Source organism: Clarias gariepinus, chromosome 5 (assembly GCF_024256425.1).
Source record: "Clarias gariepinus isolate MV-2021 ecotype Netherlands chromosome 5, CGAR_prim_01v2, whole genome shotgun sequence".
Lineage (NCBI taxonomy): Eukaryota > Metazoa > Chordata > Actinopteri > Siluriformes > Clariidae > Clarias > Clarias gariepinus.
In genome coordinates, this window is record NC_071104.1 from 3,680,154 (window position 1) to 3,692,713 (window position 12,560).

General features: G+C 43.2%; 1 protein-coding gene and 11 non-coding genes across 12 annotated transcripts in view; 6 read left to right on the forward strand and 6 right to left on the reverse strand.

Moving 5' to 3' along the window:
* The window catches only part of LOC128524461 (nuclear factor 7, brain-like), a 561,325-nt gene that overhangs the window by 309,776 nt on the left and 238,989 nt on the right, over positions 1-12,560 (reverse strand). The gene's annotated exons all lie outside the window — the stretch shown is intronic.
* Positions 1,105-1,178, forward strand: trnat-ugu (transfer RNA threonine (anticodon UGU)). Its single transcript has one exon. It is a non-coding gene; the product is annotated as a tRNA-Thr (tRNA).
* On the forward strand, positions 1,867-1,940 carry trnat-agu (transfer RNA threonine (anticodon AGU)). The gene has a single exon. It is a non-coding gene; the product is annotated as a tRNA-Thr (tRNA).
* On the reverse strand, positions 3,078-3,159 carry trnas-aga (transfer RNA serine (anticodon AGA)). Its single transcript has one exon. It is a non-coding gene; the product is annotated as a tRNA-Ser (tRNA).
* trnat-ugu (transfer RNA threonine (anticodon UGU)) lies at positions 5,264-5,337 on the forward strand. Its single transcript has one exon. It is a non-coding gene; the product is annotated as a tRNA-Thr (tRNA).
* On the forward strand, positions 5,932-6,005 carry trnat-agu (transfer RNA threonine (anticodon AGU)). The gene has a single exon. It is a non-coding gene; the product is annotated as a tRNA-Thr (tRNA).
* Positions 6,817-6,899, reverse strand: trnal-cag (transfer RNA leucine (anticodon CAG)). The gene has a single exon. It is a non-coding gene; the product is annotated as a tRNA-Leu (tRNA).
* trnas-aga (transfer RNA serine (anticodon AGA)) lies at positions 7,167-7,248 on the reverse strand. The gene has a single exon. It is a non-coding gene; the product is annotated as a tRNA-Ser (tRNA).
* trnat-ugu (transfer RNA threonine (anticodon UGU)) lies at positions 9,226-9,299 on the forward strand. The gene has a single exon. It is a non-coding gene; the product is annotated as a tRNA-Thr (tRNA).
* Positions 9,981-10,054, forward strand: trnat-agu (transfer RNA threonine (anticodon AGU)). Its single transcript has one exon. It is a non-coding gene; the product is annotated as a tRNA-Thr (tRNA).
* trnal-cag (transfer RNA leucine (anticodon CAG)) lies at positions 10,870-10,952 on the reverse strand. Its single transcript has one exon. It is a non-coding gene; the product is annotated as a tRNA-Leu (tRNA).
* trnas-aga (transfer RNA serine (anticodon AGA)) lies at positions 11,220-11,301 on the reverse strand. Its single transcript has one exon. It is a non-coding gene; the product is annotated as a tRNA-Ser (tRNA).

A 12,560-nucleotide genomic window follows, 5' to 3' on the forward strand; every position in this document is an offset into this window, starting at 1 on the left:
TTATTTAATATGTTATCTAGCGCTTACTCCAGTGTGTATATGTTGAGGTCTCCATGCTACAGTGCTATCCAAGCAGTGTCTACTGCAACAATCATCTGTTGGTGCGAAAGCTATCCCTTTCTTGCCTTTCTTACAGCCAGAGTTGAATAACTTTGCAAGTCAGACAGGGATCTGTGGCAAATTCCATGGTGAAATCAAGGCATTCTGTGGACGCTGTTGACAGCTTGTGGGATCAGCACCTGCCATAGTTGTTTGCATTTGGTGGAATTTGATTAGTAGCAACAGAAAAGCATCTGCCCAATGAATTCGAGCATCCATGAATCTTGGAGAGCCTGAAAAAAAACACCCTGGTTGGCTCTGTGATGCAATGGATAGCGTGTTGGACTTCTGGACTCAGCTGTGGAGCTATTCAAAGGTTGCGGGTTCGATGCCCCGCCAGAGACACTAACTTGTTACCTTCTTTTTATCCACACACCATGTCTAAAATGAAATCTTTGGTCAGGAATCCCTGTTCAAGATGCACTTTCCTATGTGCCATATTTGATTGAATGACTTGTCAGCTGATTTTAAGAAATATCATTGTTTTCCACATGTTTCCGCCCATTTGTCCCAAATCAAGCCCTCAGCTCAACTCCAGCTTCAACTAAAGGTTACGACATTGATTCACGCAATCCTTATGGGACAAAGAGCCAAAGTCCACAGCAGCAATCTGATGAACGCTTGCTTGCTTTTAGATGTGCATGGCATGTGGATTTTAATTCCTCCCCCCTGACTGTTGTGATATGCTTGTTAGGACTATGGCTGGAGATCAGCCATAACCTTTTGTTTGCTGTGGCTTGTGTGCCATTTACAGATCTAAAACTTGACATTTTCTTAAGGATTTTCACCCGTTTTGGGATCTTATCAAGCCGAAATCAAAGTTAGGATGTGCAAACAAACATCAAAGCATTTGCATGGCATCGCTGGTTGAGTACTCGTCTTACGAGCTCAGCGAGGTTTGCATGCGGATGGAGGAAATATTAGCATTGCAATCAGATTACGTCTTGGCCAGGAGAGTCTCGGTTAAAAGTGCTGGGTCATGCCTAAGGTGCCGCGCAGGCCATTGGCACTGTGGCTTAGCTGGTGAAAGCACCTGTCTTGTAAACAGGAGATCCTGGGTTCAAATCCCAGCAGTGCCTGTTGTGAGTTTCATCTCTTGGTACACCAGACAAGGTCTGGGTCCAACTGCATGAGGAACTCAAGGCTTAAGTGCTTGTGGTCTCAGGTTGTGGCAGGGTATCTTGCTTTCAGCCAGGATTTCTGCTCAGTTTTCATGTGTTTTCCAGAGGTAGACACCTGTCCATGGTGTCAAGCAAGGTAGCTCTATTCCTCCCACAGAAGTGAATGAAAACTGGCATTTTGATTTGCAAGAATTGAATCATTTTCTGAGTAGCCGTGGAACATTTGCCTGATGTTGACATTTGGTTACATTTAAATGAGGACAATGGCTGTCAATAAGCTAGTATATATATATATATATATATATATATATTTTTTTTTTTTTTTTTTTTTTTTTGCTGTAAACTGTATGCCAGTTGCAAATATATAACATACAGTGTGTTTGAAATTTGTTTATTTTTGCAAGCCTGAAATCTACTGCAACAGGCATGATCTTTGCCTGCAATGAACTTGGAACAACCTGAGTCGAAACACCATGACTGGCAGTTTTGGCGTGCTCTGTGAAGCATGGTATAGCACTGTGGGACTTCATTCATGGTCCTATCATGCTGCATGCCAGTGGAGACAATCTTAGCTTGATAGTCAAGTTCCTGTGCTGGAGCATCTCAGATACGCGAGAGTATATGCAAGAGGCTAAGGTTTGGTTGTGGCGCTGTGGCTTAGTTGGTTAAAGTGCCTGTCTAGTAAACAGGAGATCCTGGGTTCGAATCCCAGCAGTGCCTCTCACTGTGCACCTCTGTTGCTATGCAGGTCAGACTGGTTTCTGTGGAAAAAGGAAATCTTTGCTTTATGTCTGACCATTAAATGGGTTAAGGTCACACAATGCACAAGCTTTCTGATTAGCCAAGTTTACAGTCCGATCTTGTGTATCCGTAGGTCATTAGCTATATTGCAAATTGTACATGGCCCAATTGCCCAAGATTGCACTACACACTGCACTTCAATATATATAAATATATGTGTATGTATACATAAAATTACATTACTGAAAGCTCGCTTGTGCCCATTTTCTAAGAAAGCATACAGTGATAAGTTGCTGAAAGCTACTACGATCCGATGTGGATGTCTTTGTCTGATCCAGAGTAGACGTTTTACCTTAGCAAAACAGGAAAGCAGTTTAGAGAGCAACCTCTCCAACCATCTATGGGCAATGCTGCAAAATACAGACAGAAAGATAAAATGAACCTATGTATCATGAACAATGATAACTTTTCATACCCAATTGTCAAATAGAAGCTGAATACTTGACTTCACCAATCAAACATGTGCTGGGACATCTCAAAAGAATTTTTCAGCATGCGTGAAAAGGAAGTTCAGCTCAGAACCTGTAGCCTTGATTTTGGCACCCTGCTCCGGGCTTTGCCTCAACAACACAACCATGTCTACATCGTCCAAAAAATTGAAGAAGCAAGCGCTTGATGAAGAAAAGTGCCAACTTCTTCGCTAGCAAGCAAAGCTATGCTGTGAGAGGTCAAGGTTATTGATGCAGATCCATACATGATTTCCTAAATGCAACAAAGAGAAGGGGCTCTTGTCAGAAGTGGGATTCGAACCCACGCCTCCAGGGGAGACTGCGACTCGGCCATCCTGACATGGCGGTCTCTAGAAAGGTCACGTCTTGCACGGATTACCGATCGGATGTCTATGAGGCAGCTTGTCATTGGAAGACAGATCAACGTTGGGAAGGGGTGACAGGATTTCTCCACCAAAGCAGCAGCTATTGAGGATGAAAAGGGGGCAGGATGTCACCATTATGTCTTCAGCAAATCACCAACTCTTAAGGGCATGAGGAAATTTGTTACAAATCACAGCCACAACACAATGAGTTGCAACATGTCTTTCTTGCGCAATATAACAGACGTAATCGGCAGGATTCGAACCTGCGCGGGGAGACCCCAATGGATTTCTAGTCCATCGCCTTAACCACTCGGCCACGACTACACCGCGTGTGCTTACATACTGTGGGCCCGTGGTTGAATAGACTTTTGCCACGTCTGATTTCATGACTTGACCTCCTCCCCAAAGCAAGCGCTAGATCTTTCCAATACACGCAAGTGTATCGGTTGGCTTAAGTTCAGGATTTTTAGGCTTCAGACAGGAACCACGTTCACGTTTTACCTTAGAAAAACAGCAAAGCAGTTTAGAGAGCAGCCTCTGCAACCATACATGCTGCAAAATACAGTGAGAAAGATGAAATAATCCTATAAATCATAAACAAGACAACTTTTCATACCCCATCATCATCCAGAAGCTGATTCCTTGACTTCTGCATTCAAACATGCGGTGGAACATCTCAAAATAATTTTTCAGTATCTGTGAAAATGAAGTTCAGCTCAGTGCTTTGCCTCAACAACACAACCATGTGCAGAGACGTCTAGTAAACAGGAGATCCCAGGAGAGGTGAACAGGAGCATTTAAATCCCAGCAATGCCTCTTGAGGGGCACTTCTGTTGCTATGCAGATCAGACTGGTTTCAGTGGAGGAAATGAAATCTTTGCTTCATGTCTGACCGTTAACAGCTCATGGGTTAAAGTCACACAATGCACAAGCTTTCTGATTAGCCAAGATTAGAGTCCTATCTTGTGTATCCCTAGCACAACTGCTGTCAACATTATGATCCGGTCATTAGCTACATTGCGACTGCATATCTTTTTACCACACCTTTAAACATTTGTCTGTTAGGACGATGACTAGAGCAGATAATTTCTTGCATTTGCATTGGTTTGGCTGCCTTCTTCTGACATATAATTTGACCTGTGGTTGCGATTATTCAGCTGTTGGGGACCTTTGCAAGCATCAAATCAAGTGTATGAGGCTCATTCACAGAAACGCAACAGAATAATGCTGCTGCCAAATCGTCATTCGTGTGGTAACATGATGTCTCGGATTTGTAGGACCTTATACCACAAAACGTTTAATCTATGGGTGATGAGGAGATACCTTATTTAATATGTTATCTAGCGCTTACTCCAGTGTGTATATGTTGAGGTCTCCATGCTACAGTGCTATCCAAGCAGTGTCTACTGCAACAATCATCTGTTGGTGCGAAAGCTATCCCTTTCTTGCCTTTCTTACAGCCAGAGTTGAATAACTTTGCAAGTCAGACAGGGATCTGTGGCAAATTCCATGGTGAAATCAAGGCATTCTGTGGACGCTGTTGACAGCTTGTGGGATCAGCACCTGCCATAGTTGTTTGCATTTGGTGGAATTTGATTAGTAGCAACAGAAAAGCATCTGCCCAATGAACTCGAGCATCCATGAATCTTGGAGAGCCTGAAAAAAAACACCCTGGTTGGCTTTGTGATGCAATGGATAGCGTGTTGGACTTCTGGACTCAGCTGTGGAGCTATTCAAAGGTTGCGGGTTCGATGCCCCGCCAGAGACACTAACTTGTTACCTTCTTTTTATCCACACACCATGTCTAAAATGAAATCTTTGGTCAGGAATCCCTGTTCAAGATGCACTTTCCTATGTGCCATATTTGATTGAATGACTTGTCAGCTGATTTTAAGAAATATCATTGTTTTCCACATGTTTCCGCCCATTTGTCCCAAATCAAGCCCTCAGCTCAACTCCAGCTTCAACAAAAGGTTACGACATTGATTCACGCAATCCTTATGGGACAAAGAGCCAAAGTCCACAGCAGCAATCTGATGAACGCTTGCTTGCTTTTAGATGTGCATGGCATGTGGATTTTAATTCCTCCCCCCTGACTGTTGTGATATGCTTGTTAGGACTATGGCTGGAGATCAGCCATAACCTTTTGTTTGCTGTGGCTTGTGTGCCATTTACAGATCTAAAACTTGACATTTTCTTAAGGATTTTCACCCGTTTTGGGATCTTATCAAGCCGAAATCAAAGTTAGGATGTGCAAACAAACATCAAAGCATTTGCATGGCATCGCTGGTTGAGTACTCGTCTTACGAGCTCAGCGAGGTTTGCATGCGGATGGAGGAAATATTAGCATTGCAATCAGATTACGTCTTGGCCAGGAGAGTCTCGGTTAAAAGTGCTGGGTCATGCCTAAGGTGCCGCGCAGGCCATTGGCACTGTGGCTTAGCTGGTGAAAGCACCTGTCTTGTAAACAGGAGATCCTGGGTTCAAATCCCAGCAGTGCCTGTTGTGAGTTTCATCTCTTGGTACACCAGACAAGGTCTGCTCAGTTTTCATGTGTTTTCCAGAGGTAGACACCTGTCCATGGTGTCAAGCAAGGTAGCTCTATTCCTCCCACAGAAGCGAATGAAAACTGGCATTTTGATTTGCAAGAATTGAATCATTTTCTGAGTAGCCGTGGAACATTTGCCTGATGTTGACATTTGGTTACATTTAAATGAGGACAATGGCTGTCAATAAGCTAGTATATATATATATATATATATATATATATTTTTTTTTTTTTTTTGCTGTAAACTGTATGCCAGTTGCAAATATATAACATACAGTGTGTTTGGAATTTGTTTATTTTTGCAAGCCTGAAATCTACTGCAACAGGCATGATCTTTGCCTGCAATGAACTTGGAACAACCTGAGTCGAAACACCATGACTGGCAGTTTTGGCGTGCTCTGTGAAGCATGGTATAGCACTGTGGGACTTCATTCATGGTCCTATCATGCTGCATGCCAGTGGAGACAATCTTAGCTTGTTAGTCAAGTTCCTGTGCTGGAGCATCTCAGATACGCGAGAGTATATGCAAGAGGCTAAGGTTTGGTTGTGGCGCTGTGGCTTAGTTGGTTAAAGTGCCTGTCTAGTAAACAGGAGATCCTGGGTTCGAATCCCAGCAGTGCCTCTCACTGTGCACCTCTGTTGCTATGCAGGACAGACTGGTTTCTGTGGAAAAAGGAAATCTTTGCTTTATGTCTGACCATTAAATGGGTTAAGGTCACACAATGCACAAGCTTTCTGATTAGCCAAGTTTACAGTCCGATCTTGTGTATCCGTAGGTCATTAGCTATATTGCAAATTGTACATGGCCCAATTGCCCAAGATTGCACTACACACTGCACTTCAATATATATAAATAAATGTGTATGTATACATAAAATTACATTACTGAAAGCTCGCTTGTGCCCATTTTCTAAGAAAAGCATACAGTGATAAGTTGCTGAAAGCTACTACGATCCGATGTGGATGTCTTTGTCTGATCCAGAGTAGACGTTTTACCTTAGCAAAACAGGAAAGCAGTTTAGAGAGCAACCTCTCCAACCATCTATGGGCAATGCTGCAAAATACAGACAGAAAGATGAAATGAACCTATGTATCATGAACAATGATAACTTTTCATACCCAATTGTCAAATAGAAGCTGATTCCTTGACTTCACCAATCAAACATGTGCTGGGACATCTCAAAAGAATTTTTCAGCATGCGTGAAAAGGAAGTTCAGCTCAGAACCTGTAGCCTTGATTTTGGCACCCTGCTCCGGGCTTTGCCTCAACAACACAACCATGTCTACATCGTCCAAAAAATTGAAGAAGCAAGCGCTTGATGAAGAAAAGTGCCAACTTCTTCGCTAGCAAGCAAAGCTATGCTGTGAGAGGTCAAGGTTATTGATGCAGATCCATACATGATTTCCTAAATGCAACAAAGAGAAGGGGCTCTTGTCAGAAGTGGGATTCGAACCCACGCCTCCAGGGGAGACTGCGACCTGAACGCAGCGCCTTAGACCGCTCGGCCATCCTGACACGGCGGTCTCTAGAAAGGTCACGTCTTGCACGGATTACCGATCGGATGTCTATGAGGCAGCTTGTCATTGGAAGACAGATCAACGTTGGGAAGGGGTGACAGGATTTCTCCACCAAAGCAGCAGCTATTGAGGATGAAAAGGGGGCAGGATGTCACCATTATGTCTTCAGCAAATCACCAACTCTTAAGGGCATGAGGAAATTTGTTACAAATCACAGCCACAACACAATGAGTTGCAACATGTCTTTCTTGCGCAATATAACAGACGCAATCGGCAGGATTCGAACCTGCGCGGGGAGACCCCAATGGATTTCTAGTCCATCGCCTTAACCACTCGGCCACGACTACACCGCGTGTGCTTACATAGTGTGGGCCCGTGATTGAATAGACTTTTGCCACGTCTGATTTCATGACTTGACCTCCTCCCCAAAGCAAGCGCTAGATCTTTCCAATACACGCAAGTGTATCGGTTGGCTTAAGTTCAGGATTTTTAGGCTTCAGACAGGAACCACGTTCACGTTTTACCTTAGAAAAACAGCAAAGCAGTTTAGAGAGCAGCCTCTGCAACCATACATGCTGCAAAATACAGTGAGAAAGATGAAATAATCCTATAAATCATAAACAAGACAACTTTTCATACCCCATCATCATCCAGAAGCTGATTCCTTGACTTCTGCATTCAAACATGCGGTGGAACATCTCAAAAGAATTTTTCAGTATCTGTGAAAATGAAGTTCAGCTCAGTGCTTTGCCTCAACAACACAACCATGTGCAGAGACGTCTAGTAAACAGGAGATCCCAGGAGAGGTGAACAGGAGCATTTAAATCCCAGCAATGCCTCTTGAGGGGCACTTCTGTTGCTATGCAGTTTAGACTGGTTTCAGTGGAGGAAATGAAATCTTTGCTTCATGTCTGACCGTTAACAGCTCATGGGTTAAAGTCACACAATGCACAAGCTTTCTGATTAGCCAAGATTAGAGTCCTATCTTGTGTATCCCTAGCACAACTGCTGTCAACATTATGATCCGGTCATTAGCTACATTGCGACTGCATATCTTTTTACCACACCTTTAAACATTTGTCTGTTAGGACGATGACTAGAGCAGATAATTTCTTGCATTTGCATTGGTTTGGCTGCCTTCTTCTGACATATAATTTGACCTGTGGTTGCGATTATTCAGCTGTTGGGGACCTTTGCAAGCATCAAATCAAGTGTATGAGGCTCATTCACAGAAACGCAACAGAATAATGCTGCTGCCAAATCGTCATTCGTGTGGTAACAAGATGTCTCGGATTTGTAGGACCTTATACCACAAAACGTTTAATCTATGGGTGATGAGGAGATACCTTATTTAATATGTTATCTAGCGCTTACTCCAGTGTGTATATGTTGAGGTCTCCATGCTACAGTGCTATCCAAGCAGTGTCTACTGCAACAATCATCTGTTGGTGCGAAAGCTATCCCTTTCTTGCCTTTCTTACAGCCAGAGTTGAATAACTTTGCAAGTCAGACAGGGATCTGTGGCAAATTCCATGGTGAAATCAAGGCATTCTGTGGACGCTGTTGACAGCTTGTGGGATCAGCACCTGCCATAGTTGTTTGCATTTGGTGGAATTTGATTAGTAGCAACAGAAAAGCATCTGCCCAATGAACTCGAGCATCCATGAATCTTGGAGAGCCTGAAAAAAAAAATGTCTAAAATGAAATGAAATCTTTGGTCAGAAATCCCTGTTCAAGATGCACTTTCCTATGTGCCATATTTGATTGAATGACTTGTCAGCTGATTTTAAGAAATATCATTGTTTTCCACATGTTTCCGCCCATTTGTCCCAAATCAAGCCCTCAGCTCAACTCCAGCTTCAACAAAAGGTTACGACATTGATTCACGCAATCCTTATGGGACAAAGAGCCAAAGTCCACAGCAGCAATCTGATGAACGCTTGCTTGCTTTTAGATGTGCATGGCATGTGGATTTTAATTCCTCCCCCCTGACTGTTGTGATATGCTTGTTAGGACTATGGCTGGAGATCAGCCATAACCTTTTGTTTGCTGTGGCTTGTGTGCCATTTACAGATCTAAAACTTGACATTTTCTTAAGGATTTTCACCCGTTTTGGGATCTTATCAAGCCGAAATCAAAGTTAGGATGTGCAAACAAACATCAAAGCATTTGCATGGCATCGCTGGTTGAGTACTCGTCTTACGAGCTCAGCGAGGTTTGCATGCGGATGGAGGAAATATTAGCATTGCAATCAGATTACGTCTTGGCCAGGAGAGTCTCGGTTAAAAGTGCTGGGTCATGCCTAAGGTGCCGCGCAGGCCATTGGCACTGTGGCTTAGCTGGTGAAAGCACCTGTCTTGTAAACAGGAGATCCTGGGTTCAAATCCCAGCAGTGCCTGTTGTGAGTTTCATCTCTTGGTACACCAGACAAGGTCTGGGTCCAACTGCATGAGGAACTCAAGGCTTAAGTGCTTGTGGTCTCAGGTTGTGGCAGGGTATCTTGCTTTCAGCCAGGATTTCTGCTCAGTTTTCATGTGTTTTCCAGAGGTAGACACCTGTCCATGGTGTCAAGCAAGGTAGCTCTATTCCTCCCACAGAAGTGAATGAAAACTGGCATTTTGATTTGCAAGAATTGAATCATTTTCTGAGTAGCCGTGGAACATTTGCCTGATGTTGACATTTGGTTACATTTAAATGAGGACAATGGCTGTCAATAAGCTAGTATATATATATATATATATATATTTTTTTTTTTTTTTTTTTTTTTTGCTGTAAACTGTATGCCAGTTGCAAATATATAACATACAGTGTGTTTGAAATTTGTTTATTTTTGCAAGCCTGAAATCTACTGCAACAGGCATGATCTTTGCCTGCAATGAACTTGGAACAACCTGAGTCGAAACACCATGACTGGCAGTTTTGGCGTGCTCTGTGAAGCATGGTATAGCACTGTGGGACTTCATTCATGGTCCTATCATGCTGCATGCCAGTGGAGACAATCTTAGCTTGATAGTCAAGTTCCTGTGCTGGAGCATCTCAGATACGCGAGAGTATATGCAAGAGGCTAAGGTTTGGTTGTGGCGCTGTGGCTTAGTTGGTTAAAGTGCCTGTCTAGTAAACAGGAGATCCTGGGTTCGAATCCCAGCAGTGCCTCTCACTGTGCACCTCTGTTGCTATGCAGGTCAGACTGGTTTCTGTGGAAAAAGGAAATCTTTGCTTTATGTCTGACCATTAAATGGGTTAAGGTCACACAATGCACAAGCTTTCTGATTAGCCAAGTTTACAGTCCGATCTTGTGTATCCGTAGGTCATTAGCTATATTGCAAATTGTACATGGCCCAATTGCCCAAGATTGCACTACACACTGCACTTCAATATATATACAGTAAATATATGTGTATGTATACATAAAATTACATTACTGAAAGCTCGCTTGTGCCCATTTTCTAAGAAAGCATACAGTGATAAGTTGCTGAAGGCTACTACGATCCGATGTGGATGTCTTTGTCTGATCCAGAGTAGACGTTTTACCTTAGCAAAACAGGAAAGCAGTTTAGAGAGCAACCTCTCCAACCATCTATGGGCAATGCTGCAAAATACAGACAGAAAGATGAAATGAACCTATGTATCATGAACAATGATAACTTTTCATACCCAATTGTCAAATAGAAGCTGATTCCTTGACTTCACCAATCAAACATGTGCTGGGACATCTCAAAAGAATTTTTCAGCATGCGTGAAAAGGAAGTTCAGCTCAGAACCTGTAGCCTTGATTTTGGCACCCTGCTCCGGGCTTTGCCTCAACAACACAACCATGTCTACATCGTCCAAAAAATTGAAGAAGCAAGCGCTTGATGAAGAAAAGTGCCAACTTCTTCGCTAGCAAGCAAAGCTATGCTGTGAGAGGTCAAGGTTATTGATGCAGATCCATACATGATTTCCTAAATGCAACAAAGAGAAGGGGCTCTTGTCAGAAGTGGGATTCGAACCCACGCCTCCAGGGGAGACTGCGACCTGAACGCAGCGCCTTAGACCGCTCGGCCATCCTGACACGGCGGTCTCTAGAAAGGTCACGTCTTGCACGGATTACCGATCGGATGTCTATGAGGCAGCTTGTCATTGGAAGACAGATCAACGTTGGGAAGGGGTGACAGGATTTCTCCACCAAAGCAGCAGCTATTGAGGATGAAAAGGGGGCAGGATGTCACCATTATGTCTTCAGCAAATCACCAACTCTTAAGGGCATGAGGAAATTTGTTACAAATCACAGCCACAACACAATGAGTTGCAACATGTCTTTCTTGCGCAATATAACAGACGTAATCGGCAGGATTCGAACCTGCGCGGGGAGACCCCAATGGATTTCTAGTCCATCGCCTTAACCACTCGGCCACGACTACACCGCGTGTGCTTACATAGTGTGGGCCCGTGATTGAATAGACTTTTGCCATGTCTGATTTCATGACTTGACCTCCTCCCCAAAGCAAGCGCTAGATCTTTCCAATACACGCAAGTGTATCGGTTGGCTTAAGTTCAGGATTTTTAGGCTTCAGACAGGAACCACGTTCACGTTTTACCTTAGAAAAACAGCAAAGCAGTTTAGAGAGCAGCCTCTGCAACCATACATGCTGCAAAATACAGTGAGAAAGATGAAATAATCCTATAAATCATAAACAAGACAACTTTTCAAACCCCATCATCATCCAGAAGCTGATTCCTTGACTTCTGCATTCAAACATGCGGTGGAACATCTCAAAAGAATTTTTCAGTATCTGTGAAAATGAAGTTCAGCTCAGTGCTTTGCCTCAACAACACAACCATGTGCAGAGACGTCTAGTAAACAGGAGATCCCAGGAGAGGTGAACAGGAGCATTTAAATCCCAGCAATGCCTCTTGAGGGGCACTTCTGTTGCTATGCAGTTTAGACTGGTTTCAGTGGAGGAAATGAAATCTTTGCTTCATGTCTGACCGTTAACAGCTCATGGGTTAAAGTCACACAATGCACAAGCTTTCTGATTAGCCAAGATTAGAGTCCTATCTTGTGTATCCCTAGCACAACTGCTGTCAACATTATGATCCGGTCATTAGCTACATTGCGACTGCATATCTTTTTACCACACCTTTAAACATTTGTCTGTTAGGACGATGACTAGAGCAGATAATTTCTTGCATTTGCATTGGTTTGGCTGCCTTCTTCTGACATATAATTTGACCTGTGGTTGCGATTATTCAGCTGTTGGGGACCTTTGCAAGCATCAAATCAAGTGTATGAGGCTCATTCACAGAAACGCAACAGAATAATGCTGCTGCCAAATCATCATTCGTGTGGTAACAAGATGTCTCGGATTTGTAGGACCTTATACCACAAAACGTTTAATCTATGGGTGATGAGGAGATACCTTATTTAATATGTTATCTAGCGCTTACTCCAGTGTGTATATGTTGAGGTCTCCATGCTACAGTGCTATCCAAGCAGTGTCTACTGCAACAATCATCTGTTGGTGCGAAAGCTATCCCTTTCTTGCCTTTCTTACAGCCAGAGTTGAATAACTTTGCAAGTCAGACAGGGATCTGTGGCAAATTCCATGGTGAAATCAAGGCATTCTGTGGACGCTGTTGACAGCTTGTGGGATCAGCACCTGCCATAGTTGTTTGCATT